This window comes from Hyla sarda, chromosome 10 (assembly GCF_029499605.1).
Source record: "Hyla sarda isolate aHylSar1 chromosome 10, aHylSar1.hap1, whole genome shotgun sequence".
NCBI lineage: Eukaryota > Metazoa > Chordata > Amphibia > Anura > Hylidae > Hyla > Hyla sarda.
Window position 1 is genome coordinate 78124177 of NC_079198.1, and position 15140 is coordinate 78139316.

Sequence of the window (15140 nt, forward strand, 5' to 3'; positions counted from 1 at the left end):
TTGGCTAAAAGGGCAGGTTCTTCTGAGATGGCCCGACCTAGGACAAGTAGGGACCAGGAGTATTAGAAAGGCAGCTAATAGATATAGGAAATGGTGAGTATGACATATTTGATTTCTTTATTATATCCCCAGTCATATGTAAAATCTTGAATGTCCTCTGCAACTTTTTTTTTAAGTCTACTTTTCTTCTTTTTTTTATTTTATTTTTTTTTATAAGAAAAAGCTCCACTTCTGTCATATAGAATGTGCATGGTATTACAGCTTGTCCTTATTTATTTTATTTTTTTTAAATATAGCATTTACATCACTACTCTAAAATAGTCTTATGTTTTTATATCTTATCCAAAGGATGCTTGTAATAAGTGCAGGTCCCAGTTCTAGGACTCTCACCTATAATGAAAACAAAGGGTCCGGAGGCTACAGTTAGCTAATTCAATGCAGTCACTGTCCCCATAGACTTCAGTTGAACATAATTTGTCTTCAACACTCTTCACTGAAGTCTATGGAAGTTAGAAAATTGACTAAACAAGCAGTTCTTCAATGTGCTGTGCACAAACATGACCAACTCTCCATTCAGGTTAAAAACAGCGACTGTACAGAATTCATGAATATGGATTGAGACTCTCGTGCTGCAGATTTACATAAATGACATTTTTTAGTGAACAATTTACTCTCTATGTAATGTATATAGGAGATGCCAGACTGCCCCCTGTTTGCAGATATGGGTGAAGGATAAAGGATCAGGCTTTTAGTGTGTCTGATCTTTTTGTATTTGTGGTGAAAAAACTTAACAGCTGCTTATTTTTGTCTCTCCATTGAGGTAAGCATTCTATCTTTTCTTAACCCCCTTTGATCACTATTTCCTGTAATGGTCATTAGGGCAGGTAGAGGGGGTGGTATTACCAGTCAACATTAACCAGGGATAGTTGGTCTATTGATGTCTTTATTCCTTTATGCTTAAAGAGTACCTTTCATCCAAAAAAAAAACTTTGATATGTTATAGATTAATGTATGCAGAATAACTTTCCAATTGCATGTTATAAAAAAAAAATAAATGCTTCTTTCTATTTTTTATTTCCACTTTGAAAAAATGACCACTAGGGGACTTACTACCAGTCCCGGCCGATAGATTTCGGACTCATGCCGGCCTGGCATGAGTCCGAAATCTCAGACTGCAGCCGGGACACAGATGAGCTCAGAGCAGCTCTCTGCCTGTGAATCAGATGCTCATAGCTCAGCAGGGTATTCCTGATTCGGCCTTACTGCATTCCCTCATTCATTTTACTATATCTATAGTGCTGTTTATAACATATATATTCGTTATCTTTAGGAACCCACCATTGTCTTTATTTGCAGCAGCGGCACGGCAGCTCTGAGCTCCCATCTCTCTCTTCTCTGTACGTGCAGTAGTACACATAGAGGAAAAAGGGCGGACGTGAGCCCAGGCAGGCTTCAGATAACATCATGCCTGCCAGACCACGCCCACTTCCTCCCTCATACTAGAATGGCTGAATGAACAGCCAAGAAAACAATAAATGAGGTAGAAAAGAGGGTGTTTTGAATGAAAAGAAATACAGGGATAGTGTCAGTGAGAGTCAGGGACGTAATGTCAGTAACATCTGTGTTGCACGCTTATTATATTGCTTAGCTATATTTTAAGTCTGAATTGCACTTTATTCTATGATGCAAATTTATAGTCTGAGCCAATACGATCCGGCCAGTGGCCCATCTGCAAATTCAGCCGTAATTTAAGCAGGACCGATTTTATCGAAGACTTGCAAAGAGCGTGGCTACTGATGAGAGTTAGAGGAGGTAGAAATTGCTTTTAAAAATTATGTTAAAGAAGAATTAACCTTTTGTGTTAAGAGTAATTATCATGGCCGACTTTACAAAATAAAATAGTGTCTGCACGCAGCAGGGCTTGGGCTCCTATAGTTTCAGTACTGAAAACCAAGGCATTAATGGGACATTTATTTTTTTCACAACATGAAAATCTCCCCATGTATCTTTTAATGTGTAAATGCAATAAAAGAGATGAAGTATCAGAACCCCTTTCCTTTTTCTATACTCTGGATAGATCAGCAATCAGGATTTTGGATTTAATTTCATTTGATTTAATTTCAATAGGTCTGGGAAAGTAAAGTGCGGTGCACATTACACTACAAAGGACTCCGTTTTAACTGATGCTGAATGTTTTTTTTTTTTTTTTTTTTTTTATTCATAAGGATATTGAGTTTTAATGAGTACAACCCAAGGCTAAGAGTAATTTCACCAGTGTATAATCATGTAAGCTTCATATACACCACTGCATTACAGATCTGCATTGGATGGGTCCATAATATGGACCCGTGTGCTTTAACAGTGTCCATGCGCGTGAGTCCTTTTTCACACCCTGTAAAAATACATAGATCATGTCCATGGAGCATGTACAGTGGCACAATGATCCATGATGGGACTGAACTAATAGCATCTTTATTTAACATATCACCTTTGATGCCCTTTAAAACTTTAAAGGGGTACTCCGTCCCTAGACCTCATCCCCTATCCAAAGAATATTGGATAAAATGTCTGATAGCAATGGTCCCGCCACTGTGGACCATCGCGTTCCCGGCTGCAGCATCCCAGACATCCGGTGCAAGGAGTGAACTTTGCTCCATGCCAGATGACTGGCATTTGTTTAGAGTGTCGGTGCAGCGTCGGAGGCTCGTAACGTCACAGCCATGCCCCGCTTGTGATGTCACGACCATGTCCCCTCAATGCAAGTCTGTGGGAGGGGGCGTGACGGCCATCAAGCCCCCTCCCATAGACTTGCATTGAGGGGGCATTGCCGTGACGTTACGAGCCTCCGGCGCTGCACCAGACTTTCTAAACAAACGGAGGGTGCAGCAGGGAGATCGCGATAGGCGAGATGTCTAGGGCTGGAGTACCCCTTTAATCCTACCCTGTTTTATTTGGCATGACATCTTCTCGAATTGACCAAACTCTTCTAGTTCTAGATTGACCGTAAGACTGTAAGACCTTGTGCCCTGCAGTGCCCCCTCAGGCTCCCACTATGCATAACACCATGTTTAAGTTTCGGCCAAAGATTTAACATGTCTTTTAAGATACAAATTTTTTTTTGTGTGTGTGTTTTACGTACAGAAGGCCACCCCTTCCAAATGGTGGCCATTCCGTCTGATAATGTGTACACTGTGTCGTTACTCATAGTAGTTGCATTTTTTTTATTGCCTGAGGATCCAGATTGCGGTCTTATTGTGGTGCAGAGCTTTCCAGTGAGCGGTCTGTGTATTCCTTCCAGCACGTCTCCCCCTTGTGCGGTCTACATATGTGTATATGTAAGACTCTTTCAATGCAGATCCAGCTTTAGGCATCCTGATGTGGTTGTGGCTTGTTCAGGAATGTTCTTTTATGCTTCGTGTCGCAGTAGCATTATATTGGTTGTGTAGCATTCCGTGTGCATTTACGGTGGAAGCCTGTGCAGCAGATTAGGGGTTAATTTGTATTACTCATTTTTATAAAGCACCATCATGTTCCGTAGCACTGTCTAGACCAGTATTTCTTAACCAGGATACCTCCAGCTGTTGCAAAACTACAACTCCCAGCATGCCCGGACAGCCAAAGGCTTTCCGGGCATGCTGGGGGTTGTAGTTTTGCAACAGCTGGAGGCACCCTGGTTGGAAAACACTGATCTAGAAGGGGCACTCACACTAGTCACTGTTAAGAAAATATAAAATCTAATTCTTATGCCTCATTGGAATCCAGGTAATGGATAATGGTTGGAAAATATTCTAGCTGAAGGAGACTCTTCCAAGGATTTCATGCAATCTTACAGTTATTATTACTGATCGGAGTCAAATAATTAATTATGAGAATCTGAATAAATAAATAAAAATAGTAATAGATTATAAGCACCGTGTTATGCATAGTGGGAGCCTGAGGGGGCACTGCAGGCCTTTCTCAAGGCCTTTCTTTAGGGATGTTTGAATCTCCGCACTCATGCACTGCCTCCAGATTCTTGACATAACATAGTTGGGGGGGGGGGGGGGGGGGGGGGCTTTTCTACATTGGTGTAAAATGCATTAAAGTTCCTAAGATGGGCACACCTTCTAAAATATATATTTGTCTGTGTGGGTATTCCAGGCAAAAACTTACACATATATATATATATATATATATATATATATATATATATATATAATATATATATAATATATATATAATATAATCTCATCTCAACTGGCTCCGGAAAGTTAAACAGATTTGAAAATTACTTCTATTAAAAAATCTTAATCCTTCCAGTAGTTATTAGCTTCTGAAGTTTTCTGTCTAACTGCTCAATGATGATGTCACGTCCCGGGAGCTGTGCATGAAGGGAGAATATCCCCATAGGAACTGCACAGCTCCCGGGACGTGAGTCATCAGAGAGCAGTTAGACAGAAAACAACAACTCAACTTCAGAAGCTAATAACTATTGGAAGGATTAAGATTTTTTAATAAAAGTAATTTACAAATCTGTTTAACTTTCCGGAGCCAGTTGATATATAAAAAAAATAAGTTTTGGCCTGGAATACCCCTTTTAATGCCATTTTGTGGACAATCTGCTAAATTCAACCTCTTTTTTTTTTTTTTTTTTAACTGAAATTTGCTACATTTTTTAAAATAATTGGACTTATTTTGTAATCCAGAAAATGGATGTCCTTGGAGGGAATTTATTATGACACATACGCTTTTTTTCTGCAATGTTGCATTTTTGCACAAACCTCAGTTGCACACACACACAAAAAAAAACCCATTCTGGGTCCGTTTGGCTCTTCATTGAGTCCCAGAGAGTCCATGGACTTGAATAAGGTCCATTGGGGATCTGGTGGTTTACCAGAGTTTAGCATAGAAAAATAAATAGTGCATGCATAATTTTTTTCTCCGCTAAACTCCTGTTGTGAACGAGCCCTTAATAAACTTGGACATCTCATGAATGGCAGCCCCCATTACCTTTAAAGACAACCTGTTTTTAGCATGACAATCTCCCACCTGTTTTTTTAGCGCTGAGTGATGCAGGTCCGCAATAGGATGTTGGATTGTTGGGGCAAACATACAACACCCATTAAGTTCTGTGCACGTGTCTTCTATTCAGTCGAAATAAACGTGTGCACAGAACTTTCTGGGAAGCAGACTGTTGCCTTGGCAATCCAACTTCCAAGCATAGGTCTGTGTTCTTCTATGCTCAATCTGAAAAACGGGCAAGAGACCAACTCTACCCTCTAACAGCTGTTGGATCCTAATCAATGCACCGGTAAAAATGTTGTCTTGGGATATCCCCTTTAGTGAATTTCCCCTTTAATATTTTATTCAGGGCTGTTTTCTTAGAACATTTGTCAATCCCTTACAATTCTGGCTCTGGTAATGTTATATTGAAGATGATTTGCACCCTGCTGTCGATGACATATTGTTTGCCGCGACCGGAGTGCAATATTTTAGTGACTGACGTATAGACAGCACATTGTTGTTAGTCGCTCCTAGATTTATGCGTGGGTGATTTAACTTAGGGTTTTAGTTACATTAGCGGCAATCTTTTTTTAAACCAATATCCCTTGCGGTGTTGGTTAACATTAACTGCACTTCCTAATGCCGCTGCCTGTTTAATTAAATGCATTAATAAAATATATTGCAAGTGCGCTACCGACCATGATTCTAATTCACTAAATGGTGTAAACTACGTTCCCCAACCCTTCAAAATGGTAATTAAATTTTCCAACAATATATTACAGATCTTTCACATGTGCTTTCAGGAGCAAAACACACCTACTGATCTCTCTATATGGCGTAGCGTGGAGTAAGGCTGGCTGTACACTACAGTCAGTCATGTACCGTTGAATAATCGCTAGTTGTAAATGATTATAATTAGTGGATCAATAATGCATTAAGTAGCAAGTTGATCAGCATGTAATAAAAAAAATTAAAAAATAAAGAATCCCCATAGCAGGATAAATCCCGAAAAGTGTTCCCATCGTTGCAAATTATGACTGTGTGCTTGGGAATTATCACAGTGTTGGAGTTTGACTTGTTAATGCGTTTATGCAGCGGAAGGGTTGGCTTACTTTAGAGATTTGTTTGCTGTGATTGAATAAAGAAATTCTAACTGTGTGTGTGTGTGTATAGGCAAACTATAGTAAAAAATGCTTTGGTAAGCACCAAAAATAGGTACATGAAAAATTGGTATCACTGTACCTGAGAATCTTTCTATCTGCAATTGGCCATAAACATTAGAATTGGTCAGCCTAAATGATGTCATGCTTTCCTTCTCCCCACGAACATGCATAATAGTGTTTATGGTGGAAATAGATGTTTGGTGGCTGAGGTCTCATGACTATGGCCAGCTTTTGGCCTCATGCACATATCTCTGGGATGGGAATGACGTGTGTGTGTGTATATATATATATATATATATATATATATATATATATAATTTTATTTTTATTTATTATTATTCTGCATAAGCAAAAACATTACAACATGCAATGCCATTTTTGAGATCAAACAACATACTTATATGATGCTATGGCAGTGTGTGTGTTTTTTTTTTTTTTATATTATTTTACATTAACAAAAAATTGCAGTATGCACATGACATATTTGGGATCTAATGACACAGCAAAAGCATTTATGTGGCCATGTTTATTATTCTACATTAACAGAAAATGTCAACACATGTGGCATATTTGGCATCAAACAACATAAAAGTAGCATGCATGTGGTAGTGTTTTTTATTACTCCGAATTAACAAAATAAAAATCAGCATGCATATGCCATATTTGGAATTGCATGACCTAACGAGAGCATGCATAAAGCAGTGTTCATTATTCCTTATCAAGAAAAAATTGCAACATGCATATGCCGTTTTTGTGATCAAACACCCTTCTAGTAAAATGTATATGGCAGTTATTTTTTTTCTTTCTTCATTACCAAAAATTGGAGCATGCATATGACATATTTGAGATTGAATGACATACTGAGAGCATGCATATAGTGGTGTTTATTATTTCACATTAACAAAAATTTGCAGCATGCACATGACATATTTTAGATTGAATGACATACTAAAAACATGCTTATGGCAGTGTTCATTCTTCCACATTAACAAAAAATTGCAACATGCACATGGCATATGTGGGAGCAGCATGCATATGTTGTTTTTTATTAGTCTGCAACAACAACAAAAGTCTCAATATATTTTTCAGATGTGCATGTTGGACCATGTATTCTGACTACAATGCTTACTTTAAAAATATAAAAAAAGGCTGCCATATGCCCGGCCGGTTCTGCCTATAGGCGGCTACCTAGAGCACCATCTTGATGGGGGAGCCGCACTGCAATAAAGTCAGCCAGCATCCGAAGGACCCACCCATCCAAAGCACCTGCCTATCAAGCAAAATCCCGCCACACTACCCCCAACGTACTATAATAGTCAGCATTTTTCAGCCTGCTGGAGGTGCGCAACACTACCTCCAAGGCAGACAGGAGTGATCTCTAAGGTCATATTCATCAAACATCCTGACATTGTGCAGGGTCGAGGGGCTGCAAAATTAGCTTTCGCCCAGGGTGGCAAAAATTCTTGCGCAAGGCCTGGCAATATGGTTCCGTATTATGCCCTGTAGTCAGAGATGCAGTGCATGAAGTGGGCTATGTCTACAACCTCCTTGCATCCCTAGTAAAACCCTACTACCAACATTTGTCCTGTGAGGGAGTAAGCAGTGGATCTAGTGGACATAAGGGAACCGTGAGAATGTGGGTTTGCATTGGCTCCCCAGACTTAAGTAGTTCATATTATCTCATCATCTGTCCCCCCAAACATTCCGAATTTTCTGAATTATACTGTAATAAGATCCATGAAATCCAATCATTCTCTGACCTAATTTTTTATTTTTTGTTCCATCTCCATGGATACTATGATTATCATGTAATAGCGGTATCTGGAGCAGAATAGGGGACCACAATGATAAATCTCTGGCTTTGAATTGATATGATCTTTCTGATCTTGAATGAATAATAGGGGTGCCTTGGATGTCTTGTTGTCTGTATAGGTAGACAGTGTATGTCTCTGGAGGGTACATCCCCTGCCATGCATGGTGTTTGTGTGTGTATCATAGGGCTGTATTCCTGATGCTTGTTTTGCATATAGCGGTTCCCATGGGAATTTGGTGACAGCTTAGGTCCTGATGCTGCAGCATACCGCTCCCAAACGCAGAGTCAAAGCTTTTCGGAATGCTGTGTATTTAGTCTTGCACTTCTATTTAAATCCTTGGCAGGCTGTGGAACACAGACTGGGCCTAGTGATACAGAACTGTATCCTAAGGCTGGCAGCAAGACGAGGGAGGGGGTGAGGAATCTGTCGTGTTTGGTATTGATGAAGGTTTATAAATCTGGCAAGGGTCTTCACATTTCTGAAGTTTTTAATGTCTAATAGGAACAGGAGCGAAGGGTAGTCTGGGACTAGAAGCAGCCCTCTTGATGGCGTGAATGTTGCTGTGGAGACATCTCTTCAGGGACCAGTAATTAAAAATGAAAGTGTAAGGTTCTCTCAAGGGAGAGTGTATAAATAAAATGTGATAAGATGGAAGAAGAAGCCGCTTCCTTGTGGATGGCCGGCGCTGCAGTGAGACTATTTTGTTGGCTCCCACTGTCTCCGTCTGGAATTGGTGACAGATCTGATGGATGATGTGACCTCTTTGTGAGGAGCTCAGAAAACTTCCTGAACGGCCCTCAGATTCTATTAACATGCTGCCAGGAGTCACCTTTCCACTACCGAAATAAATGAGAGGCTACAGAACTGAGATATCAATTACAAAATGAATCCTCGCACTAAATTGGACTAATAAATGGCCCTAATCAGGCATCCATCATCGTTAATCCTGCAGAAGATGAGAAATGAGTGAAATCTCCATGATGATGCCCTTCAAGCAGGATGTCCGGTGCCGCCACAGATCCACCCCGTTCCACAGCCATTTAGTGCATACATTATCTCTGGCAATAAACTGCCCTCTGCTTCGTTGTGGGGCATCATATTAATGTCTGTGGACTTCCGCTATACTTTATTGTTACTTAGGGGATTGTTCCTCATTTATCTCCAGAGCTTTGCAGGTGGAAGATTCTGATCTCTACATCCTTTTGTTCATAAATTGCTCCTTTATTGGCTTTTCGAAATGAGACGGCAGCAAATTCTCATTTTGCAAATAAATGTCCAGATAAGCATCCATCTCATGATTGCAATATGAAAGCAAAGTTACAATAATTGTTTCGTCTAGGAGATGTATAAATTTGCATGATCTTAAAGACACCTGTGACTTTCCGTTGGGTAATCTAAAGTTTTGCGACTGCTGCTGAGTGACAGGATGCGGAGGGCAATAGGTTAGGAGCAGGTGGAATACTTTTCAGTGGCTATGCTAATGGAATTTTGTAAACCACACCATTCCCCATTGTAGGTGTGATTTATGTAATGAGGAAACTGGTTCGCCCTCAACTTCCTTTATTTTGTTTCTGTCATGGTTTGCTAATAAATCTTACCGATTTATAAAGTTGGCAGGCAAACTTGAGTATCCACCATGCTGAATTTTTCAGCCCAGTACATAATATATTTACAAAATAAGCTTTGTAAAATAAAATTATGATTTATATACCTATAACAGCTACATCATTGGCTCCTTAACCTCTTAAGGACGCAGGGTGTACCTGTACGCCCTGCGCCCGATCCTGGTCTATAACGTGGGATCACGCTGTGACCCCGCATCATAGCGGGTCGGTCCCAGCAGCTAATGAAAGCCGAGACCCTGGACTAATAGTGTGCAGCACCGATCGTTGTGCCACACGCTATTAACTCTTTAGACACGGTGTTCAAAGTTGATTGCGGCGTCTAAAGTAACAAAAATACACTCCTGGCAGCTCAGTTGGGCTGATCGGGACAATCACGGTGAAATGTCAAGAATACGAGCGGAGGGTCCGTTACCTGCTATTACCTGCACGTCCGATCAGCGATTGATTGCTCCAAGCCTGAAATCTAGGCCAAATTTACATAAGTAGGGTATCATTTTAATCGTATTGACCTACAGAATAATGTAAAGGTGTAATTTTTACCGAAAAATGCACTGCGTAGAAACAGAAGCCCCCAAAAGTTTCAAAATGGCATTTTTGTTCTTTAATTTTGTTGCACAATGAATTTTTTTTCCTTTTCGCTGTGATATTTTTTTGTAAAATGACTGTCACTGCAAAGTAGATTTGGTGGCACAAAACATAAGACATAATATGGAATTTTTGGTTCAAAATTGAAGGAGTTATGATTTTTAAAAGGTAAGGAGGAAAAAAACATAAGTGCAAAATGGAAAAACTGTTAGTCCTTAAGGGGTTAAAGGGGCATTGCCATGTTAGACAATCATAGCATATTGCACACATCCTAGGTGTCACCATAAATTAAAGTAAAAATTGTATATGTACTCCAGGGTCAACTTAATGTCCAGTTTTTTGTAATAAGGCATCAAATGGAGCGTGGCCCAGTTGGGTTAATAGGCATACATGTGATCAGTTGGACACTACAAACTAGAAGCATAGACTAAGCCATAATATGGTCCCCATAAACCTTAGTGAAAAGACAGACCCTCCAACTCTAATGTGTATTGATTGAGAGAAAGGCTAGTCATGTTGAATTGGAACTGATTGATTGTTTGGTTTTCCAAAGATAAGCTCTCTTTCAGCATCTTACATCCCCCTCTCCGCATTTACAACACACAAACGTTTGGCCAGGCCAAATGTTCATATGTATGGTGTGAATGGGAGACATAACTGTCGAGCAACATTTGAATGATCAGCCAACAACTATTAGAGGAAGCAGTGAATGCCCAGGATTAGACAACAGGTAAAGACGCAGGATCCTTTGCACAGTGTTGTTTAGCTCACCCTTGCTTCACTAAAGTCCACTATGCTGGTGCATGGATTTAGTGTTCCGAATGCCGGACACAAACAAACTTGAAAATAGACAGGTGAATCCGGCATATGCAAGTGTAACATAAAAAAATAATAATAATAATTTATAGCCTTTTAAAATAACATATTGCTTGGTGGCTGGTAGCAACCAACATGTATCTGTTGTATCACACACCTTTAGAGTGCGTTCACAAGCTATTACTAGCAGCGGGTTTCACGCTGCGGGAAACCTGCTGCGAGTTAAGCTACCATTGATTTAAATGGGTCCGCGGACAGTCCCCAAAACTGACACTATTGCGGACTGTCTGTGGACCCATTCAAATCAATGGTAGCGTAACTTGCAGCAGGTTTCCCGCAGCGTGAAACCCGGTGCTTGTAATAGCTTGTGAACGCACCCTGAATCATGATCTAAATACTGTCTGTGCTACTGACCACCAAGCATTCTTATTTTAGAAGGTTTAGAAGATTTCACACTCTCATATGCTGGTTCACCTGTCCGTATTGTGAAGACACAGGGACATGTTCACATACTTGCCAACGGTGCCAGTTGTGATGAGACAATTCTGCAAAACATATTAAAAAAAAAAATGCAGGGTTTATTAAAACTTCTCCCAGGGACCATTTTGGGGACATTTCCAAGCATAAAACAAATGTCTCCATTTTGGATTTTTTTATGCTAGCAGATATGAAAAGTGCCTAAAGAAAAATGTTATTGCCCAAAGCAACCAATCACTGCGCAGCTTTCATTTCCCAAGAGCTTAGTATGAAATAAAAGCTGTGATTGACCATGGTACATATGGTAACAGTTCTTACATGTCCACAGCCTAGTCCTGGACCAACAGAACAAGATTCTTTTGTTGTTTCATGTGAAATGATCTCATACTTTGTTAGTGTTTATTGCTTTGTGTTTACCATCTTTTATATTTAGTACTTTTATTTATCAAGCTGATTGTACTGCTCAAATATCTGACCCCATATTACTGGATTTGGTCTTCAACTATGTTGATGATTTGGACCTTGCGTGACTTTAGCCAAAAGCTGTGCCTGACCTCTGTTTGAGCTGTAATATGGTTATAAAGAGGTGACGTCCTCTCAGAGTTACATGCGGTGAGTTTTCAACCCTTCCTTTTACATATTGTTTCGGTGGTACAGTTGAGGGACAGCTACAAAAGTATAAACCCTCATTTTAGATGCTTGTAAATGAAAATGTGACTCCTGTTTAATATTTAGCAAGGTTTGAGGCCAGAGGTGTCTGTGCACATCTCTCCCATTAGAAGTGTGCATGCAGCACTTTTGGTCCAGTGATTTCAGACACGACGAGTCTCCTCTAATCCTTCAGTATGTATTTATCTCAGAAATGGGTCACAGATTCTCCTTTTGGCTTCACTCCAAAGTGTTAATAAAACAGTATCCTGGGTTGATTGCAGAATAGTTTTTTTTTTTTTTTTTTTTTAGTTATTTAGTTTTATATCTGTATAAACAAAACCGTTGCAAACCCAAGAGCCTGAAATCTAATGTCAATGGATTAACCCAGCCATATCTTCCAGTAACCCCAGGACCAATTTGGGGTCCTGGGGTTATTGGGGTTCCCTTTAGGTTATTTAAAGGAGTAGTGTAGTGAAAGATAACATACCCTATCCTAAGGATAGGGGATAAGTTATAGAGTGTGGGGGTCCGACTCCTGGGACTCGCTGAAAGGGGGCATGCTGAACCCTGCATGGAGCAGCGGCCGACACACCCTCTTTATGTACAACCGTTCCGAGACTACTCCCGGATGGGTTAGCTCCTGGCTGCATCCCGGCTACCTGCCCACAGATTGGGCGATATGCATCATTAAGTGTTATGCTCTAAGTGCAACACTATCAGGTGAGCAGAACCTATCACCTGTGTTTTTCCATTTTATATCGGAGTAACTGCACATTGTTGGGCTTTTGCTGTCTTTTTGTTTTACTTTCAACACTCTTCATGTATCCCATAGAAATACCTAGAGAGGGCATGTCAGCTGCACCTTTCTACAGGGTTTGGCATGCCCCCTTCCAGAAGACTTTCGGGGCCCCGTCTAACAGTATCTGTTGTTTTGGTTGTACAATTTGCATGTATCACATTGATATTTAGTTGATAAACTGGCCACACAGTATATAACGGGTTAACATATATATGCCAGGCATACCTTGAATTGCTCGCTTTATTTCCTATACAAGAAGGTTTTCTATCGTCTAGAAGTAGCCGCGCTTGGGTCCGCTATGCCCTGTGGCCGCAACATCTCTTCCATTGACAGCTCCTTCATGTGATTGTGTAGTTTTCTGTGCAGGCAATATTTATGTGTATAGCGGCGCATGTGCAGTGAGTCAGGTTTGTTGCATTGCCATACATCAGCAGAGATAGAGGTCCTGGAGCCCAGGGTCATGGTCCATCCTGGAAATAGGGTCAATAGAAGAACAGTGAAAGGTGCGTATGTTATCAAGCTATCCTATAGTACGATTCTCATCATTGCTCATAGCAACCGAAGCTTGGCTTTCATTTTTCCTATAGCTCTGGTAAAATTGAAGCTGAGCTCTGATTGGTTGCTATGGGCAACCAAGGGAATTTTACTATAGGACACCGTGATACGTATCCGCCATTGTTCTCAGTTATGCAAGTTGCATGAGCAAAACAGGTATCGTTGCACTCTCCTCAAAACTGCTGACAGATTCTATTAAATGGATGAATATATCAAGTTTGTCTGATGTTTGGTTTATTCTCATGGTCCTCACTGGAGAGTAAGAATATTTTCAGATAACTGGAAATTTCACAAGGCTTAAATCACCGTGGAACCCTGTGATGATCTAAATTCTGTTCAGTTGGTCCATGCAGTCATAATATGGGCATCAAAAAATGGGCTTTGGTATAGACCAGTGATATAAAGTGTAGACCTCCAGCTGTTGCAAAAACTACAACGTCAAGTATTCCCGGACAGGCATTCTTGGCATTGTAGTTTTTGCAACAGCCAGAGGTCCGCAAATTGGAGACCACTGATATAGACTTTTATCTAACATTTTGGGACCTTAAAGGGTTACTTCGGTGAAAAAAATAAATAAATAAATAAAATATATATATATAATGTAATTTTTATTTTATTTTTATTTATTTTTTTACTGGTGCCAGAAAGTGAAACAGATTTGTAAATTACTTCTATTTAAAAATCTTAACCCTTCCAGTACTTATTAGCTGCTGAATGATCGACAGGAAGTTCTTTTCTTTTTGAATTTATTTTCTGTCTGACCACAGTGCTCTCTGTTGACACTGCTGTCTGTCTCAGGGATTTGCTCTTGACAGTTCCTGAGACAGACAGAGGTATCAGCAGAGAGCACTGTGGTCAGACAGAAAAGAAATTCAAAAAGAAAAGGACTTCTTGTGGAGCATACAGCTGCTAAGTACTGGAAGGGTTAATATTTTTAAATAGAAGCAATTTACAAATCTGTTTAACATTCTGGCACCAGTTGATATAAAAAAAAAAAAGAAAAAAAAAAATCAAAATGTTTTCCACCGGAGTACCCCTTTTATATTGGCCTACATTATTGTAATTCATGTCAACCAATGTGTATGGGGAACCTGACTCTCACCCAGATGTCGCCTATTAAAATAAGATTTAGGCATCTTGGATTTTCAGGTTCAACTTCTTCAGGAGGTAAAGACTGTCTGATAAACTTTAACATGGTTGGATGATTCGAGGGTGCCCAGTTATAGGGCTATTCACCTACAGCTGTTTGACATCTATAGGACCAAACATAGTGTAGTTTTTCTCTAAACTCACGATCAAGCATGAATATAGGCGTTCAAGTACTGAACATCAGCCAGACCTGATTTGTATATTCACCACTGCTTATATCGATTTACCAGTTGTGTTTTTACATTCTGTCATGTGTACTCTTTGCATTGTCAGCCCCTGGATGACATATATGAGAACCCCCCGGGAATAATAACAAGACCATGACCAATTAAACATCCAGCGATTATTGTAATTGTAGCTTCGTTCTCCATGGTTTACCTGGAATTGACAGCTCTTGGGGCATGTTTCTCACCATTTGCATATTTCAAGCTACAGGAAATATGAACTGTCCAGGATATTTCGGGACATCACTCATGCAAGTATTATATAGAAGGCGGTTTGTACTGGCTGTATGATCTAAACA

The 15140-nt window shown here is 40.0% G+C and overlaps 1 protein-coding gene and 1 long non-coding RNA gene across 6 annotated transcripts in view; one reads left to right on the forward strand and one right to left on the reverse strand.

Annotated features, from left to right (window-relative positions):
* CADM1 (cell adhesion molecule 1) overlaps window positions 1-15140 on the forward strand; it is a 279815-nt gene that overhangs the window by 85517 nt on the left and 179158 nt on the right. The gene's annotated exons all lie outside the window — the stretch shown is intronic.
* LOC130294188 (uncharacterized) overlaps window positions 14737-15140 on the reverse strand; it is a 12020-nt gene continuing 11616 nt past the window's right edge. Inside the window, exon 3 of the long non-coding RNA XR_008848424.1 lies at window positions 14737-15140. This exon is cut by the window's right edge and continues 253 nt beyond it. This is a non-coding gene — a long non-coding RNA (uncharacterized LOC130294188).